The following is a 14,897-nucleotide window of genomic DNA, read 5'->3' on the forward strand; positions in this document are numbered from 1 at the left end:
GAACCGCCCAGTTTAGAAGAGGTTTACTATGGGGATTTGCTTCTAAACTGATCGGTTCCCTGAGCGGTTTAACTTTCTGGAGCCAGTTGATATATAAAAAAAAGTTTTTTTTCCTGGAATACCCCTTTAATGGTAAACATTCCATAATCCTCTACACTTCTCCAGGGTTTAGCCCAAAGCCAAATCAATGAGGACCCAATGGATTTGCTATCGGCCATTTAGACTAATATATTTCAATTATAAAATGTTGTATGAACCCAGCCACTTCTAGAGGGCGCTTACTGCATACATATTCATACAGCTCCCATGGAACACAATAACAAAGAACTTCTTTCATATATTCAAAAAATAATTAGAAAATCTGAGATACATTGGTAATAATATAGATACAATAAACCTGGATACTAAAGTAATTAAACTTAAAAGGGTACTCCGGTGGAATTTTTTTATATTTTTTTTATTTTTAATAAATCAACGGGTGCCAGAAAGTTAAACAGATTTGTAAATTACTTCTATTAAAAAAAAATCTTAATCCTTTCAGTACTTATCAGCTGCTGTATGCTACAGAGGAAAATTCATTTTTTAAATTTTTTTTTTGTCTTGTCCACAGTGCTCTCTTCTGACACCTGATTCCCGTATCAGGAACTGTCCAGAGCAGGAGAAAATCCCCATGGCAAAGCTATGCTGCCTTAGGCAGTTCCTGACACGGAACAGCAGAGAGCTCTGTGGACAACACAAAAAGAAATTCAAAAAAGTAAAGAATTTCCTCTGTAGCATACAGCTGCTAAAAAATACTAAAAGGATTAAGATTTTTTAATAGAAGTAATTTACAAGTCTGTTTAACTTTCTGGCACCAGTTCATAAAAAAATAAATAAATAAATAAAAGTTTTCCACCGGAGTGCCCCTTTAACCCCTTAAGGACCAGGCCATTTTACACCTTAGGACCAGAGCGTTTTTTGAACATCTGACCACTGTCACTTTAAACATAGTAACTCTGGAATGCTTTTAGTTATCATTCTGATTCCAAGATTGTTTTTTTGTGACATATTCTACTTTAGCATGGTGGAAAATTTTTGTGGTAACTTCCATCCTTTCTTGGTGAAAAATCCCAAAATTTTATGGAAAAATTGAAAATTTTGCATTTTTCTAACTTTGAAGCTCTTTGCTTGTAAGGGAAATGGATATTCCAAATAAATTTTTTTTATTCACATATACAATATGTCCACTTTATGTTTGCATCATAAAATTGACAAGTTTTTACTTTTGGAAGACATCAGAGAGCTTCAAAGTTCAGCAGCAATTTTCCAATTTTTCACAAAAATTTTTAAACTCTATTTTTCAGGGACCAGTTGAGCTTTGAAGTGGATTTGAAGGGTCTTCATATTAGAAATACCCCATAAAAGACCCCATTATAAAAACTGCACCCCCCAAAGTATTCAAAATGACATTCAGTCAGTGTTTTAACCCTTTAGGTGTTTCACAGGAATAGCAGCAAAGTGAAGGAGAAAATTCACAATCTTCATTTTTTTACACTTGCATGTTCTTGTAGACCCAATTTTTGAATTTTTACAAGGGGTAAAAGGAGAAAATGTATACTTGTATTTGTAACCCAATTTCTCTCGAGAAAGCACATACCTCATATGTCTATGTAAAGTGTTCGGTGGGCACAGTAGAGGGCTCAGAAGCGAAGGAGCGACAAGGGGATTTTGGAGAGTACGTTTTTCTGAAATGGTTTTTGGGGGGCATGTTGCATTTAGGAAGCCCCTATGGTGCCAGAACAGCAAAAAAAAAAAAAACATGGCATACCATTTTGGAAACTAGACCCCTTGAGGAACGTAACAAGGAATTAAGTGAGCCTTAATACCCTACAGGTGTTTAACGACTTTTGCATATGTAAAAATAAAAAAAAGTCACTAAAATGTGTGTTTGCCCCGCAAATTTCACATTTTTGCAAGGGTTAATAGGAGAAAATACCCCCCAAAATTTGTAACCCCATCTCTTCTGAGAATGGAGGTACCCCATAAGTTACAGTGCAAAGGTACCTCTCTATCCCCGTGTCCTGGCTTCTGTGCTGCAAACCGGCTGGGTGGCGTTCCCTTCCACAAGCAAACAGTAGAAAACGGAAGATATCCAGCACCAGGAAGGCAGGTAAAACCGTGTTTATTGAGGTACAAAAATAACAAACAGCATATAGAGGAGCGTAGTGCCTACGCGTTTCAGGCTAAAGAGCCCTTAGTCATGGCATAAAAACTTTTAAGTTGACCTGAAGTGCACTACGGGCGAACTACAATGCTCAGAAGAGGAGGAATCATATTTGGCTTTTTGAGAGCAAATTTTGGTCGGGGGGCATGTTGCATTTAGGAAGCCCCTATGGTGCCAGAACAGCAAAAAAAAAAAAAACACATGGCATACCATTTTGGAAACTAGACCCCTTGAGGAACGTAACAAGGAATAAAGTGAGCCTTAATACCCCACAGGGTTTTCATAACTTTTGCATATGTAAAAAAAAAAAAAAATTTCACTAAAATGTGTGTTTTCCCCAAAATTTCATATTTTTGCAAGGGTTAATAGCAGAAAATACCCCCCAAAATTTGTAAGCCCATTTCTTCTGAGTATGGAAATGCCCCATGTGTGGACGTCAAGTGCCCTGCGGTCGAACTACAATGCTCAGAAGAGGAGGAGCGCCATTGAGCTTTTGAAGAGTGAATTTGTTTGGAATGGTAGTCAGGGGCCATGTGCATTTACAAAGCCCCCCCGTGGTGACAGAACAGTGGACCCCCCCACATGTGACCCCATTTTGGAAACTACACCCCTCACATAATTTAATAAGGGGTGCAGTGAGTATTTACACCCCACTGGCATTTGACAGATCTTTGGAACAGTGGGCTGAGCAAATTAAAAATTAAAGTTTTCATTTTCACGGACCACTGTTCCAAAAATCTGTCAGACACCTGTGGGGCGTAAATGCTCACTGCACCCCTTATAACATTAGGTGAGGGGTGTAGTTTCCAAAATGGGGTCACATGTTGGGGGGTCCATTGTTCTGGCACTATGGGGGCTTTGTAAACACACGTTACCTTCAATTCCGGACACATTTTCTCTTCAAAATCCCAATGGCGCTCCTTCTGTTCTGAGCATTGTAGTTCGCCCGCCGAGCACTTTAAATCCACATTTGGGGTATTTTCTTACTCAGAAGAAATGGGGTTACACATTTTGGGGGGCTTTTTTTTCCTATTTTCCCTTGTGAAAATGAAAAATTTTGTGTAACACCAGCATTTTAGTGAAAATTTTTTTCATTTTCCCATCCAACTAACAAAAATTTGTCAAACACCTGTGGAATGTTAATGCTCACTATACCCCTTGTTACATTCCGTGAGGGGTGTAGTTTCCAAAATGGGGTCACATGTCGGTATTTATTTTTTTCCGTTTATGTCAGAACCGCTGTAAAATTAGCCACCCCTGTGCAAATCACCAATTTAGGCTTCAAATATACAAAGTGCGCTCTCACTCCTGAACCTTGTTGTGTGTCCGCAGAGCATTTTACGCCCACATATGGGGTATTTCCTTTTACCTCTTGTGAAAATAAAAAGTAAAGGGCAACACCAGCATGTTAGTGTAAGAAATTTTTTTTTTTACACTACCAGGCTGGTGTAGAGCCCAACTTTTCCTTTTCATAAGGGGTAAAAGGAGAAAAAGCCCCTCAACATTTGTAGTGTAATTTCTCCCGAGTACGGAGATACCCCATATGTGGCCCTAAACTGTTTCCTTGAAATACGACAGGGCTCCGAAGTGAGAGAGCGCCATGCGCATTTGAGGACTACATTAGGGATTGCATAGGGGTGGACATAGGGGTATTCTATGCCATTGATTCCCAAACAGGGTGCCTCCAGCTGTTGCTAAACTCCCAGCATGCCTGGACAGTCAGTGGCTGTCCAGAAATGCTGGGAGTTGTTGTTTTGCAACAGCTGGAGGCTCCGTTTTGGAAACACTGCCATACAATACATTTTAAATTTTTATTGGGGGGGACAGTGTAAGGGGTGTATATGTAGTGTTTTACCCTTTATTATGTGTTAGTGTAGTGTAATGTTTTTAGGGTACATTCGCACTGGCGGAGGTTTACAGTGAGTTCCCTGCTAGGAGTTTGCGCTGCAGCGAAAAATTTGCTGCAGCTCATACTTGAAGCAGAAAACTTACTGTAAGCCTGCCCGTGTGAATGTACCCTGTACATTCACATGGGGGGGGGGGGGGGGGGCAAACCTCCAGCTGTTTGTAAACTACAACTCCCAGCATGTACTGACAGACCGTGCATGCTGGGAGTTGTACTTTTGCAACAGCTGGAGGCACACTGGTTGGAAAACCTTCAGTTAGGTTCTGTCATCTAACTCAATATTTTCCAACCAGTGTGCCTCCAGCTGTTGCAAAACTACAACTCCCAGAATGTACTGATCACCGAAGGGCATGCTGGGAGATGTAGTTATGCAACAGCTGGAGGGATCGCAACTACAACTCCCAGCATGCTGGGATTTGCAGTTTTGCAACATCTGGAGAGCTACAGTATAGAGACCACTGCAAACTGTGGCCCTCCAGATGCTGCAAAACTACAAATCTCAGCATGCCCAGACAGCAAACAGTTGTGTGGGCATGCTAGGAGTTGTAGTTTTGCAAGATCTGGAGGGCTATAGTTCAAAGACTACCATATAGTGGTCTCAAACTGTAGCTCTCCAGCTGTTGCAAAACTACAACTCCCATCGTGCCCAAACAGCTGTCTGGGCATGCTGGGAGTTGTAGTTTTGCAACATCTGGAGTGCTACAGTATAGAGACCACTATATAGTAGTCTCGGACTACAGCCCCTCCAGATGTTGCTAGGCAACTAACCGGCTTCCATCGGATCCTGGGAGCTTGCTGCACAACATCGCCGCCCGCCGATCGTCGCCCGCAGCCTCCGCAGATCGGTAAGTGAACTCCGGCGCCGGTCCTCTGTTGTTTCCCCGTTCTGCCCCGCCTATTGTGGGTGGGCAGAACGGGGAAAACGAAAGTTAACCCCCCCGATCTGCTATTTGTGGTCGCGTCTAGACCACCAATAGCAGGGATAGGAGGGGTGGCACCCCTGCCACCTCACTCCCATATCTTCAGGGGGATTGTGGGTGTCTTAGACACCCGCGATCCCCCTTATATTCCGGGTCACCATAGACTCATAATGACCCGGAATCACGCAAATCGCAAGTGTGAATTCACTTTCGATTTGCGCCGATCGTCGACATGTGGGGGTCCTGGGACCCCCCTCGGCGGTTGCCTGGGACGCCTGCTGAATGATTTCAGCAGGCGTCTGGTTTCGCAACCCGCCCGGCGGGATGCGAAATTCGCTGGGACGTATGAGTACGTCCCTGGTCCTTAAGACCCAGGGGGCAGGGACGTACTCATACGTCCGTGGTCCTTAAGGGGTTAAGGGACCCATGACGTACCGGTACGTCATGAGTCCGATCCCGATCTATAACGCGTGGCCCCGCGTCATAGCGGGTCGGGCCCGGCCTCTAACAACGGCCGGGACCTGTGGCTAATAGCACGCAGCACTGATCGCGGTGCCGCACGCTATTAACCGTTTAGACGCGGAGTTTAAAGTTCAATGCCGCGTCTAAAGTGAAAGTAAAACAATTACGGTTAGCTCAGGGAGCTGTTCGTGATCGCCATGGTGAAATAGCGGCATCCCGAACAGCTGTAAGACACGAGGAGGGTCCCCTTACCTGCCTCCTGGTGTCAAGCGGCAGAATCATTGATCACTGGTTTCCTATGAGAAACCAATGGTCAATGTAAAAGATCAGTGTTTGCAGTGTTATAGCCCCCTATGGGAGCTATAACATTGCAAGAAAAAAAAGTGAATAAAGATCATTTAACCCCTTCCCTAATAAGTTTGAATCACTCCCCCTTTTCCCATTTAAAAAAAAAACACTGTTTAAATAAAAATAAACTTGTGGTATCGCCGCGTGTGCAAATGTCCAAATTATAAAAATATATAGTTAATTAAACCACACGGTCAATGGCGTACGCGCAAAAAAAATCTATAAATCCTATCAATTCATAAATGGTACCGCTAAAAACTTCAGATCACGTCGCAAAAAAGGAGCCTTCATACCGCCCCATATGCGGAAAAATAAAAGTGGTTATAGGGGTCAGAAGATGACCATTTTAAACATATACATTTTCCGTCGTTATGATTTTTTCCAGAAGTACGACAAAATCAAACCTACATAAGTAGGGTATCATTTTAATTGTATGGACCTAAAGAATAAAGAGGTGTCATTTTTACTGAAAATGTACTACGTAGAAACGGAAGCCCACAAAAGTTACAAAATGGCGGGTTTTTTTCAGTTTTGTCTTACAATGATTTTTTTTTCCCGTTTCACCATAGATTTTTGGGTAAAATGGCTGATGTCATTACAAAGTAGAATTGTTGCGGCAAAAAATTAGCCATCATATGGATTTTTAGGTGCAAAATTGAATGAGTTATGATTTTTTTAAAGGTAAGGAGGAAAAACGAAAATGCAAAAACAGAAAAACCCCGGGGTCCTTAAGGAGTTAACATCTAGGATCGGTCAATGTTAATAAACTATATAATCACATATAAGTACAAGAACAGCAAAGTATAACCAATATGTAATGTAATGTCATGGGGTAGACATCAGGTAGGTGGAGAGAGTCTACCCATGGTGTACATGCTTTCTCATCTACCAGTCATCCCTCCCTTTTGGCTTTGCTGAGGCTCTGGAGATATTTTATTCTTTAGGACCCTGTATGCTTTAACAGCAAAACATGTGGTTAAAGAAGGCGATCTTCCTTACTTATGAAGAAAGGGAAGGGTCAATTTATTTTCATTATGTAAAATCTTTGTGCAATGAACAGTGCTTTGTAACACCTGAGCCCTAGCGCTCTTTCTTACATAGATTTGTCTGCTCTTTTTATGTTATCGACATATTCCCCAGTGCTGCACAGAGATTGTCGCCATTCACTTCAGTCCCTGTCCCCACTTGGTTTGCCAGGTCTGTCTCACATAGGGGCCAGTTTAATAGAAGGCCAGTTAACCTATCACTGTGTTTTTTGGCATGTTGAGAGGAAACAGGAGTACCCGGAGGAAATCCACAAAAACATTGAGAGAACATACAAATTCCATGCAGATGTTGTTCTTGGTCAGTTATGAACCGGGACTCCAGCACTGCAAGGCAACAGTCCTAACCACTGAGCCAAAAGTGACTTAGTTCTTGGCAAGTCTTTGGATTGGGCCGTCTGTTCCACTCAGATCCCAGCCAATAGTAGTGTATTCACACTAAAGCTGGCAATACACATAAGATAGATGTCGGCTGAATGCTTGTTCAGCCAACAACTATCTATCCCAATTCTCCATACTTATGCCCGACCCAGAATGTATGTTCTGAATGAAGAGATGGGAGAAAGCTGCTGCTAGACATCTCTGGTTTTAACTTATTTTTTAGGAAAACAAAGAGATCAAGTACAATAGTACTGACATTTTTTGTACAGGAGAATCAGGGGGCTAGTATACATTTGATGGTCAGCCGGTCCTGGAAGATTCGTTAGTTTGGCCAACCCATGCTTAATGTATATAGCTAGTTTTAGATTTTTACTACAATCAAAAAGCAAAATTTTAAACAAAATTGTATGGTTGCCTTAAAGATGTAAAAAAAAAAGTGGTGCTTTTCTATTAACAGTTGTATAGTTTGTCACAATGTAAATGCACAGCTCTGAATATGCCATTGTTGAGGAAAGACTATTATTAAAACACTGGTTGAATGAAATGTATCCTGCATGATTTGTCACAGATTTACCTTTATATGGTACTGAGTGGGTAAATAATAGACTGTGCAGAATGGACTGATGTAAAATCCTTCTGACAAGGGAACAGGTGACAGGGAATTACTCATTGCCCTTGCTCTAACTTAGTAAATCTGTAGCTGATTTCAAGCAGTCTTCAGACGCACGCTTTGATGTAACTGTCTGTCTTCAACTAGACCTGAATAATGTCTGCTGAGTATTCCCATTTTCACAGTTTTCTAATCCATTTTGTGCCAGCTCTTTCTGCAGCTTTAAGAATTTCCTGTTGTAGGGGTGCCGTATGAAACCGAACAATCTGTCTGCACAAGATTAATGGGACCATTAAAAGTTACAGCAGTTTAATGCCCAATCTCAGACGCATGATTTCTGGCCAGAGTGCTTTGAAAGGAAGTATTAATAATGTCCAAAATGTAAATTGTATTGTAGACTGTCAAGTTTCACAAAGCTCCCCCCCCCCCCCCAACTAACTGCCACTAAATGCCACCCAGTCACCATTGCTGCATGAGTTACACACAAACATTACTTTAAAACAACTTGCCTAATATTGTGCGTTTCCTTTGTGCTGCTGTTTTAGCTCTGACCCATGGATTCCACAAGTTTCTGAAGGCCCTTTAAACCATGTCTGAACTATTTTTTGCAGGATGTATTATTTGGCTAAAAATTGCTAATGTTGTTAGGAATACCAATGCCAGTGTTTAGGTAGGTGGTACTTCCCAAAGTATTCGAAAGTTTTCCAGCAGGAGGCTGCCCCAGCTGTCTTCTTCCTTTGGCAGCTCTTTGTGCAGCTAGATGTCATTTCCTGTGTGTTCTGACACATTTCTATCATAGCTAGCAGCCATTTTTTTTTTTTTTAGCAGTTTGTGCTAAAACTCTTCTCTATGATTGTACCAGATATGAAAAACCTTTGCTCCCCACATGATCTGTGAGCCTTGGGAACCCATGGCCCTTTTGTCAATCATTGGTTGTCTTTTCTCTTTTACCACATTTGGTAGGTATTGATCACTGCATACCAGGAGAACTCAACAAGACATGCCAGTCTTGTAGCCGTCACTGTGCCAATTAGTTTTTTTTCGCTTCAAATAGATTGTCTAAAACTCACTGTTCACTTGTCACCTAATATACCACACCCTTGTTTGGAACAATTGTCCCAAGATTATCCGTGTTATTTACTTCACTTGTCAGTGGTATTAATGCAATGGTTGATTGATGTATGCTACCTAGTGTCCTTTTTAACCCCTAGAGGAAGCAGGACATACCTGTATGCCCTAGCTGCCTGGTACTTGGAGCTTCAGGACGAAAAAGTGGTACTGATAAAAGCTACAGATAATGGCGCAAAAATGAGCCCTTAAACAGCCCCGTAACAGAAAAATAAGTTATCAGGGGTTGGAATTTTTAATATACCGTATATACTCGAGTATAAGCCGACCCGTATATAAGCCGAGGCCCCTAATTTTACCCCCAAAAACCCAGGAAAAGTTATTAACTCGACTATAAGCCTAAGGTGGGAAATACATCACCCCCCCCCATGTAATCATCCAGACCCCCCATCATCCCCCCCTATCAATCCCTTGATCAGTGGTCTTCAACCTGCGGACCTCCAGATGTTGCAAAACTACAACTCCCAGCATGCCCGGACAGCCATCGGCATGCTGGGTGTTGTAGTTTTGAAACCTCTGGAGGTCCGCAGGTTGAAGACTACTGCGGCCTTCGTGACGTTGCCTTGACGACGACGCACAGGGACTTTCATGCGCAACGTCCCTGTGCATCGTCGTCAAGGCAATGTCACTAGTCCGGGGTCGGGCGCGGAGAAGAGGCCCCCCCCGGTGAAAATGGACAGCCCGCAACGACTAATCCTCCCCACCGGATGGTCCCTGCAGCATAGATGGCCCGGAACCAGCTCACCATAACTTCCCGCCGAGGGGAGGTGAGTACAAAACAAAAGGGGGGGGGGGGGGCTGGATGATGTCTAAGGCCGCAATGGTCTTCAACCTGTGGACCTCCAGAGGTTTCAAAACTACAACACCCAGCATGCCCGGACAACCGATGGCTGTCCGGGCATGCTGGGAATTGTAGTTTTGCAACATCTGGAGGTCCACAGGTTGAAGACCACTGACGAAGGGATTGACAGGTGGAGAGTTCACTTGAGTATAAGCCGAGGGGGGCGTTTTTAACATGAAAAATTGTGCTGAAAAACTCGGCTTATACTTGAGTATATACGGTACTAATTTGGTTAAAAAAAGCTGCTTTTTTTTTTTTTTAAACCAATAATAGAAAAACATGTAACCATGGGTATCATTTTAATCATATTGACCCACAGAATAAATAGAACATGTTAGTTTTACATTGTGTAAAAATGAAAATCTCTAAAAATTACAAAATTGTGGTTTGCTTTTCAATTTTCTACACACAAAGTATTGAAAAAAAATGTTTTTTTTTTTTTTTTGCGCCCTACATTTTATGGTAAAATAAAGATGTCATTACAAAGTACAATTGGTCATGCCTTAAACAAGACTTCATATTTGTCTGTAGCAAAAATAAAAAATTGGTTTGGTCCTTAAGCGGTTATTGGCTGTATTGGCAGTCCATGTACATGGATTGCAGGATAAAACTTACCAGGAAAGGTTAAAGGACCTTAACATGTATAGCTTGGAAGAAAGAAGAGCCAGAGGGGATATGATAGAGACTTTTAAATACATCAAGGGAATCAACACGGTAAAGGAGGAGAGCATATTTAAGAGAAGAAAAACGACCACAAGAGGACATACTTTTAAACCTTTGCCCCTCTAATTTAAAACTAATATCAGGAAGTATTACTTTACTGAGAGAGTAGTGGATGCATGGAATAGCCTTCCTGCAGAAGTGGTCACTGCAAATACAGTGAAGGAGTTTAAGCATGCATGGGTTAAGCATAAGGCTATCCTTCATATAAGAAAGGGCCAGGGACTATTGATAGGATTCAGATTATTGGGCAGACTAGATGGGCAAAATGGTTCTTATCTGCCGACACATTCTATGTTTCCACTGTATTTTCATTTTTTTTCAATTTTTTTTTTCTGAAACAGGTTGATAATTCTATTGGAGAATAATAGATAAAATCTTATCCAATGTAAAGTTTTTTTTTCCCCCCACAATCTGTTCTTCTCTTCAGCTAGTTACACCGATCGCCTATAACCAGGTGATGAGAGTAACATTGATTTCTAAGTGGCAATGGCCTTGTCAGGAAATAGGATATATTAGCACCAAGTAAACAGCCAGTTTCCTAAGCTTAAAGGGGTACTTTTCCCCTAGCATCTTATCCCCTATCCAAAGGATAGGGGATAAGATGTCAGATAGCAGGGCGCTGCAGCGAAGATCCTCTATCATTACTTATCATGCATAATGACCAGCGATACAGGGGCCGTAGCATTGTGACTGCACGGCTCCGCCCCCTCGTGATGTCACGGGGCGGCCATCACGCCCCCTCCCATAGACTTGTATTGAGGGGGCGTGCCGTGATGTAACGAGGCGGCGGAGCTGTGACGTCACCAGGCTTCGGCCCCTGTATAGCTGGTCATTACGCACGGAGCGAGTTTGCTCTTTGCAGTAATTATAGCGGGGCGCTGCAGCGGAGATCCCAGGGGTCCTCAGCGGTGGGACCCCCACGATCTGACAACTTATCTCCTATCCTTTGGATAGGGGATAAGATGCTAAGGTCAGAGTACCCCTTTAACCCCTTAAGGACCCAGACATTTTACACCTTAGGACCCGGCCATTTTTTTGAACATCTGACCCCTGTCACCTTAAACATTAATAACTCTGGGTTGCTTTTAGTTATCATTCTGATTCTGAGATAGTTTTTTCGTGACATATTCTACTTTTCGGCGTTTGGCTGTCTGGGCATGCTGGGAGTTGCAGTTTGGCCTTCCTAGTGGTTGCCACAGTAAAGATCACTTTACTTTCACTTTCAATCCCCCCCCCCCCCCCCCCCCCCCCACCGTCGCTTCCCTACCTGAGCAAGGATCCAGCAGTGTCCAGCGATGATCAGCTGTTCCCAGGCATCTTCACGTAAGGTACCCGGCCTTAATCTTCTTCCCACGATCCCCTCGACATCCAGGGGTGGTCATAACGGGGGGTTGCGAATAAATTCTGACTAATGGCAGGGGATAGGAGGAGATCGCAGCATTGAGACTTTACTCCTACCCTGCAAGATGATCAGGGCTGTCACTGACAGCTCCGATCATCACAATTTTCCAGGTGATCGGGTCACCAGAGACCCGATCAGCCCGGAATAGGAGAAAATCGCATGTCTGAATTGACATACAATTTTCTGCGATCGCCATGGGGGGGGGGCCCCCCTCGGCATTTGCACGGCATGCCTGCTGAAGGATTTCAGCAGGCATGCCATTCCGATCTCCGCCCGGTGAGTGGCAGAGACCGGAAAACGCCATGACGTACTCATATGTCATGGGTCCTTAAAGCCCAGGGTGCGGAGACGTATGCATACGTCATGGGTCCTTAAGGGGTTAAAGGGAAAAATGGTTAAGTGTGAGGATCTGAGCAACTATAAAAATTTTAAGGATACACGATTATTTTTCATAGCATCTACAGATTGGGCTTTTTTTTTTTTTCTGAAATTTACTCAGAACAGTTAACATATAACTACCATATATTATCAGTATACTGCTGTATTCTTTTTGTTGCATACACATTATATGATATTAACAGCATATTTAGGATGGTACCATAGTAATAGCTAGAACTACACTGCTCAAAAACACAAAGTGAACACTTAAAAACACAATGTAACTCCAAGTCAATCACACTGTCCACTCAGGAAGCAACACTGACAATCAATTTCACATGCTGTTGTGCAAATGGAACAGACAACAAGTGGAAATTATAGGCAATTAGCAAGACACCCCCCAATAAAGGAGTTGTTTTGCAGTTGGTGACCGACCACAGAACACTTATCAGTTCCTATGCTTTCTGGCTGATGTTTTGGTCACTTTTGAATGCTGGCAGTGCTTTCACTCTAGTGGTAGCATGAGGCGGAGTCTACAACCCACTGAACTGGCTCATGTAGTGCAGCTCATCCAGAATGGCACATCAATGCGAGCTGTGGCAGGAAGGTTGCTGTGTCTGTCAGTGTACTGTTCAGAGCATGGAGGCGCTACCAGGAGACAGGACAGTACATCAGGAGGAGGCCGTAGTAGGGCAACATCCCAGCAGCAGGACCGCTACCTCCGCCTTTGCGCAAGGAGGAGCAGGAGGAGCACTGCCAAAGCCCTGCAAAATTACCTCTAGCAGGCCACAAATGTGCTTGTGTCCACTCAAACGGTCAGAAACAGACTCAGTGAGGGTGGTATGAGGGTCCGATGTCCACAGGTGGGGGTTGTGCTTACAGCCCAACACCGTGCAGGACGTTTGGAATTTGCTAGAGAACACAAAGATTGGCAAATTCGTCACTGGCGCCCTATGCTCTTCACAGATGAAAGTAGGTTCACACTGAGCACATGTGGCAGAGTCTGAAGACAGTGTGGAGAATGTTCTGCTGCCTGCAACATCCTCCAGCATGACCGGTTTGGCGGTGGGTGAGTAATGGTGTGGGGTGGCATTTCTTTGGGGGCCGCACAGCCCTCCATGTGCTTTCCAGGGTTAGCCTGACTGCCATTAGGTACCTAGATGAGATCCTCGGACCCCTTTTGAGACCATATGCTGGTGCGGTTGGCCCTGGGTGCCTCCTAATGCAAGACAATGCTAGGTATTGATGCTACGGACTGGCTGGCCCGTTCCCCAGACCTGAATCCGATTGATCTGGGAAGTCATGTCTCGCTCAATCCACCAATGCCACGTTGCACCACATACTGTCCAGGAGTTGGCGGATGCTTTAGTCCAGGTTTAGGAGGACATCCCTCAGGAGACCATCCGCCACCTCATCAGGAGCATGCCCAGGCATTGCAGGGAGGTCATACGGGCATGTGGAGGCACGCTTCATTTTGATTTGTTTTAAGGACATTACATCAAAGTTGGATCAGCCTGTAGTGTGGTTTTCCACTTTGATTTTGAGTGTGACTTTGCTTTGCTGCTATTTAAATGTAATTTCCACTAAAGTTTTCTCTTGAGCTGCAGTTTTAGGTTTACACACTTCATTCATACATGGTTACATATTGCACTGGGAGTTGCACAAGGAAGTTGTACAGCAGACTTTTATGGGGCCTCCTTTCTTTCCTTTTATTTAATCAAAGCTATTCCATATGAAAGAAAAAAAAATCATTATAAATGGGTGTGGGCTAGACAAAGGTCTGGATATTCTGTAACTTTCTATATATATTAAATGTACATATTCAATTGTCCAGCTGTTTAGGAACTACAAGCTTATCCTGCAAGCCTTCAGTTTCCGGACAGCTGGAAAGCCACAGGTTATCTGTAACTATGGAACGTCAGTCTTATTAACACTTGTAAGTATGTGTGTGTATTCTTGCCACCAGCCGAGATACACACATGGATTCAGAAAACGTATTAAAATAGTGTCATGATTTTTAAAAAAAAATCTTGCATATGTGACAACACCTTATAGTAATAGACTGGACACTAGAGAAGCTTTTTAAATGCCACTGGAGTAAAGGAGACAATGTTTTCTTTCTCACTTTTTTAATATTGTGTTTTGTAATGTTTTTTTACCCTCTTGATTTTTTTGTGGATCTGCAAGAAATACACAATAGGGTTTTCTGGCTAATTTTGACTTTCACTTTAAAGCATACCTTTCGTTTCAGGTGACTTTTTAGGATAAGCTTGTGTGTGTATGAGGAACAGCACTATTTTTGGCAATTCTATGACTTGTATATGGCATTCGGTAACTGATTTCTACTCTGCATGCTTCATTTATTATTTTCAGTTCTCCCTGAGCAGGTGGACTGGGCCTAATGTGTATTGTGTCTCCAGCACACTCCACTTTTGTGTCTCTATACACTTCACACATATGTCTTTGTGCATAGCCTTTAGAGCAGGCACACCATGAGCAGTCTAAAATATGTAAAAAGCCCTAGGGTGAGATCTTACGGATTTATCACTGCT

The 14,897-nt window shown here is 43.0% G+C and overlaps 1 protein-coding gene across 5 annotated transcripts in view; it reads left to right on the forward strand.

The window, feature by feature from the left end:
- Positions 1 to 14,897, forward strand: part of VPS13B (vacuolar protein sorting 13 homolog B) — a 1,225,788-nt gene that overhangs the window by 191,181 nt on the left and 1,019,710 nt on the right. The gene's annotated exons all lie outside the window — the stretch shown is intronic.

Source organism: Hyla sarda, chromosome 5 (genome assembly GCF_029499605.1).
Source record: "Hyla sarda isolate aHylSar1 chromosome 5, aHylSar1.hap1, whole genome shotgun sequence".
Taxonomy (NCBI): Eukaryota; Metazoa; Chordata; class Amphibia; order Anura; family Hylidae; genus Hyla; species Hyla sarda.